Raw genomic sequence first — 6,000 nt, 5'->3', positions numbered from 1 at the left:
AATGCTGTGATCCTTTAATACGGTTCCTCACGCTGCAGTGATCCCCAACCATAAAATTATTTTTCTTGCTACTTTGTAACTGCAGTACTGTTATGAATCATAACATAAATATCTGTGTTTTCTGATGGTCTTAGGTGACCCCTGTGAAATGGTCATTCTACCCCGAAAGGGGTCGAGCCCCAGCTGGAGAACCATTGCTGTAAGCTTGATTTGTCTGGAAAGCTCTAAAATAACTATAAGCAGCGTGGCGGAAAACCAGCCATAAACTGTACAGAGGCTTAGAAACAGAGGCCTGGGCAGGAAGTCTCGTGGAACTAGGCAGCATGGTTCAGGGTTAGAAACAGATAACACCCCTTTCTCAAGCCTGGCCTGTTCTCACATATAGACAGCAGATTATAGTATGTTACTCATGCTTGTTCAGTATCCATCTTCCCTTCCCTTCCCCCGTCCCCATTCCCCCTTCCCTTCCCTTCCTTTCCCTTCCTTCCCTTCCTTTCCCTTCCCTTCCTTCCCATTTCCCCTCCCTCCCTTCCCTCCCCTTCCCTTCCTTCCCCTCCTTCCCTCCCTTCCCTCCCCTTCCCTTCCTTCCCCTCCTTCCCTCCCTTCCCTTCCCTTCCCTTCCCTTCCTTTCCCTTCCCTTCCCTTCCCTTCCCTTCCCTTCCCTTCCCTTCCCTTCCCTTCCTTTCTCTCCTTCCCTCCCTTCCCTTCCCTTCCTTCCCTTTTCCTCTCCTTCCCTTTTCCCTTCCTTCCCTTCCCTCCCCCTCCACTTTCCCCCCATAAAAAACCCCTCCACCTGAGCTCTGCTGCATGGTGTCTTTCTCTCTCATGCCACTTTTTAAAATTACTATAGAGGTGGTATTTATTTTGGCTTGTGGTTTGAGGGGATATTGTCCATCATGGGGAGGACATGGGGGTCCATGTCTGCAGCAGCAAGAGTGAGGGGTGGCTGGTTACTGCCCTGGAAGGGAGACACAGCCAGAAACAGGACAAGCTAGAACCCCCAGGCCCGTTCCCCAGCTGCTGTTTGCCCTAGCAAGGCTCCACGGCCTAAATGCCTCCTACTAAACTGAAACAGTATCAGTAGCTGGGAACACTGCCTAACACATGAGCCTGTGGGGGACATTCACATTTACATCAGCCCACTGTGGGTACTGGTTTGAAGACAGACATTGCCGCTGACCCAAAAGTGAGGTTAGATAAGCCAGTGCCTAGTGGGGCTGTTTTGTGACAGGTCTTAATGCTAGTTTGTTTCTTTTTCCTCGTGTTTCCCTCTTCTTTCTTCTCCCTCCACATTTATTCTACCTCAACACCCCAAGACACATCGTTTTTGTTTGTTTTCCTTTGAGATAGGGTTTCTCTGTGTAGCCCTGGCTGTCCTAGAACTCACTCTGTAGACCAGGCTGGCCTCGAACCCTGAGATCTGCCTGCCTCTGTCCTACCGATACCTGGCCCAACACACATCTTTTATTTTTATTTGTTTATTTATTTTTGGTTTGTCGAGACAGGGTTTCTCTGTAGCGAGGGCCTCTTGCCAGTGAGCACATCGGCTCTGCTTTCCAGACAATGATGGTCAGAGGACAAGTTCTACAGCGGTGATCAGTGTTGGGGAAGGCTTTATGCTGATGAGGAAGACGGTTTTAAGGCGATTATGGCATCAGCCGTGACTCAGTGTCAGCCGACTGGAAAAGAAACGGGTCTCCTTACGAGTGGACTGGGGGACAAGGGTAATGCTAGAAACAAAAGTGTTGAGTTGGAGTTTTGCTTTTTTATTTTTCTGGTTTGCATTTCTCTAGAAGTCCCTGTCATCATTCAGGTTTCCTTTGACTCATAATAATTTGGCTCGTTGATTCCAGGATAGTAGGTTGGGGAGAGAGCAAAAATCCAGTCCTCACTCCTGAGGCTGGATAACAGAGAGGCTCTGTGGCTGATGCAGACCCAACCAGCATTCTCCAGGGAAGTCTGTAACACATGGAGCTAGCAGCTCGGGCTCTGGTGAGCTCACCACACTGTTCCTGCTCTTCCACAGCTGTGTCCCTAGCGTTCTAGAGAAAAGCCCCCTCCTCTTGCAACAGGAAGTCCGTTCAGTCTCTGTAGACAATCAAGAGCAGTGGAGACCACAGCTGGGAGGTTGGTTGTCTCGTCAGGAGAGGTACCCGGCTGCTGGCTGAGTCTCTGTCCTGTGCTCAGAGTGTAGAGCTAACTGGTTAATTCTAAGTCAGTCAAGTACATATAAATGAAGTCTGAAAATAGGAAATGTCACCTAATGGAGACTACACTTGAGTCTGACCTAACTGAAGAAAACGGAATTGAACCTAGGTCCTCTGGACAAGCAGCTGGTGCTCTAACCATTGGGAAATCTCTGTAGAAAATAAATAAAAGGCCGGGTGGTGGTGGCGCACGCCCTTAATCCCAGTATTTGGGAGGCTGAGGTGAGGCAGGTAGATCTCTGTGAGTTCAAGGCCACCCTGGTCTACAAGAGCGAGTTCTAGGACAGGCCCCAAAGCTACAGAGAAACCCTGTCTCGAAAAACAAAAACAAAAAAGAAAGAAAATAAAGAAAAGGACAAGAACGAATTAAGGTAACAATTGAAGGTTATCCATTTAAACTTTTTGTTTTGAGGTAGGGCCCCTTGTAGCTGGACTGGCCCCTTGGACTCATACCAATCCCTCTGCCTCACCCTCATGAACACAGTGATTACAGCTTTGAGACATCATGTCTAGCTCCTAATATTTGATAATAGTCACGTGCTATGTGTTATGTAAATAAAATACAGATAATGAATAAAACATATACAAAAAGGTTAAGTGTATTTACACAAATAATTGATGGGGCCAAGTTCCACATACTGTTCTTAAACCCAAGCTATCCTGAATCTGTGGGGCGTAGTGGTGCACGCCTTTAATCCCAGCGCTCCGGAGACAGGGGCAGGGGGATTCCTGTGAGCTCAAGGCCTGCCTGTTCTACGTAGCCAGTTCCAAGACAAACTAGACTACGTAGTCCAAGCCTGATAAGGACACTGAGCTAAGAGCAGCTCTTCCTTCACGTAGCCCTGGCTGGTTTCAAACTTGCTACATAGTAGAGCGATGGTTCTCACCTTCCTGATGCCGCGAACCTTTAATGCAGCTCCTCATGTTGTGACCCCAACCATAAAATTATTTTCATTGCTACTTCATAACTGTAACTTTGCTATTGTTATGAATTGTAACATAAACACCTAATATGCAGGTTACCTGATACACATCCCCTGTGAAAGGGTCAACAACTCCCAAAGGTTCTACGTGGTGGTAGAGTGAGGACCCGAACCTCTGATTTTTTTTCTTGATTACTGCACTTTCACCTACTAAAACATCTCACTCAGTCAGCCCACAAGCTGATAGTTTTAGATATGCTAATGATATTTTGGCTAAGTATCTTCTACATAAAATAGTTTTCTCAAGTAGTAAACATCTTAAATTTCACAGTCTATCTTCAGTTATCATTATTCTACTTTTCAAAAGCATTATATGACTCTTACACTATAATTCCATTTGCCTAACCCCCATCTTTCGGGTTTTCCTTTGCATAGATTTCACTCATATACTCGGGTGACACTGTTCCTGGGCAGACATGAACTCCTGTCTCCTGTTTCCAGGTAGGGAAGATGGCGGCCGAAGTAGGCCGACCACTACAGTCTAACTTGGTGAATGAATGCTTTTACTGGGTTTACTTACTTACAGGAGCAGAAGAGACTCGAGGACAGCTTCATCACTAAGTCTTCCCCAGAAGGGGAGATGGTGCACAGAAACCAGAACCCTGGCTCTCACTGCACGACTTGAAGACAGCTCTACAGGTTGGAGAGTGTTTCTAGGAAACTCTGTCTGCGCCTCTCCCAGGCAGCTCGGTGGGTGTCTGCCTCCTCGGCAGTCCTTTTGCTCATATAACCTTGGGAATAGGCATGGTCCCTGTGCATCTGGTCAGTTTTAGAAACTTCCTAAGGTTCTTGAGTTGCTAACTTCCATGCTGGGTAGTTTTATGTCAGCGTGACACAGGCTAGAGGAGTTGAAGAGGAAGGAGCGTCACTTGAGAAAATGCCTCCTATAGGCAAACCTGTAGGACATCTTTTAAATTAGTGATTGATGGGGGAGGGCCCAGTCCATTGTGGGTAGTGCCATGCCTGGGCTGGTGGTCCTGTAAGAAGCTAGGCTGAGGCAAGCCATGGGGAGCAAGCCAATCTGCAGCGCCCCTTCATGGCCTGTGCACCAGCTCCTCTTTCCGGGTTCCTGCCCTGTGTGAGCTCCTGTCCCGAATTCCTTCAGTGATGAGCAGTGCCCTCCATAAACTGCTTTTGGTCATGGTGCTTCAACACAGAGACATTAGTCCGGTCTACGCTACTTCTCAAGCCTTAAAAAGTGGGTCTGTCTTTTAAGTTCCTGAATATGAGCGAGTCTGGGAGAAATTGCTGCACTTGACACAGACACACGAAATGAAAGCAGCTGCTAGGAAAGGCCACGCCGGTGATTCCTATTGAGAACGTGGGGAAGACAGAGCAGCGGTCACAGCAGAGAGCTCAGTGAAGCCTGGGCAGGGGTGAGCAGGCAATGCACAGAGGACGTGTAGGGGAGTGGGGCTTCTTTGTATGTGCCACAGTGGTGCAGACACAGGCCATTATGTCCCTTCCAAACCCACTGAGGGCACCCCACCAACACTGAACCCCAGTGGAGACTGGACTTTAAGTCATCAGCTGGTTCAATGTTGGTGGAGTGCAGATCTCTGAGTTTGAGGCCAGTCTGGTGTACAGAGCTAGTTCCAGGACAGCCAGAGCACACGGTACAGCCCATCATGGCTGGGAAGTCGTGGTGTGTTAGGTCACATTGCTTCCACAGGAAGGAGGGAGGGATAATGCCTGTGCTCACCTCACCTCCTATCTCTTTGGAACCTCAGCTCTTAGGAGTGTGACTGTCTATACTTAAGTTGAATCTATATTTATTTAACGTAACCAAGATGATTCTAGATCCTGAGGTTGACACCTGATAGTAACCACCACAGAGGACTTTTGTCTGGGAGGGGTGCAGGATTGATGAATCCAGTGCCTGGCAGTGGCAGGAAGACACTTTATCATCCAGTCACACCCTCATCCTTTACAGTGGGTACAGAGGACATTGCCGACGGTGGACTGAGTTATTTCTGCAGCTTTCTCATGCTGGCCCCGTCTTAAATATAAACACGCACAGAGACCAGAGAAGGCAGGTTCCTTTCCCTATAATGTGAAACCTGAAAGCCCAAAAGGTTTCCTCTTAAAAGACCATGCTTCCCATTCACCCACCCGAGACAGACTGTCCATGAATCAGACACCCTCTTCTTACAGTGGGGCGAGTCCCGACTGGAACAGGCATTCTTTCCACTGCAATGCTGCCCTACGCAGGGGAGTAAGCCAGGCAGCCAAGGGCCCACAGTGGTGATGGGAGGTCTCCCAGGGCAACCACTCCCCACAAAGCAATCGACCCTGCCCCCTCTGTGAGCCATTTCCTGACTATGCAAACAGCCCCTCCCAAGTCCTGAATCTATCTTGGTTCCAAGGATCCTTTGGGATTGGAGTTCACTATGTGGCCAGAAGGTCTTGAACAAAAATGTATGGTCCCTGGGGTGTGACTCCATAGCAGTCCCAGAAAGAGCATGGGTTATTTTAACCTGGTAATAAAGAGCTCAGGCCTGTGCCAAGTGTGAAACAGTCTCTTGTCTGTCCTGTTTAAATGTACGAGCAAATGCACAAAAATTCTAAGGTGGTGGGGACCTCAACGGCTGGGTTCTTGGCCAGATTCGGAGTGCGCCTGAGTTCCCCATTTGAACTGCCCTCCCTCTGCCTTGGGAGGCCTTTTCTCCTCTGGCAAGCCGGCCCCACCCATCTCAGCTCCCTAACTTTCCTTTGCAGACCACAATCAAGTCTGGAAAATATCTGATTAATTCGAGCAGGTTTGGAACAAACGAGAATTGAAGTCATGGTGGTAAAGACAATGACGAGGG

This window comes from Chionomys nivalis, chromosome 1, assembly GCF_950005125.1.
Source record: "Chionomys nivalis chromosome 1, mChiNiv1.1, whole genome shotgun sequence".
Taxonomy (NCBI): domain Eukaryota; kingdom Metazoa; phylum Chordata; class Mammalia; order Rodentia; family Cricetidae; genus Chionomys; species Chionomys nivalis.
Note: the sequence above shows the minus strand (reverse complement) of the source record.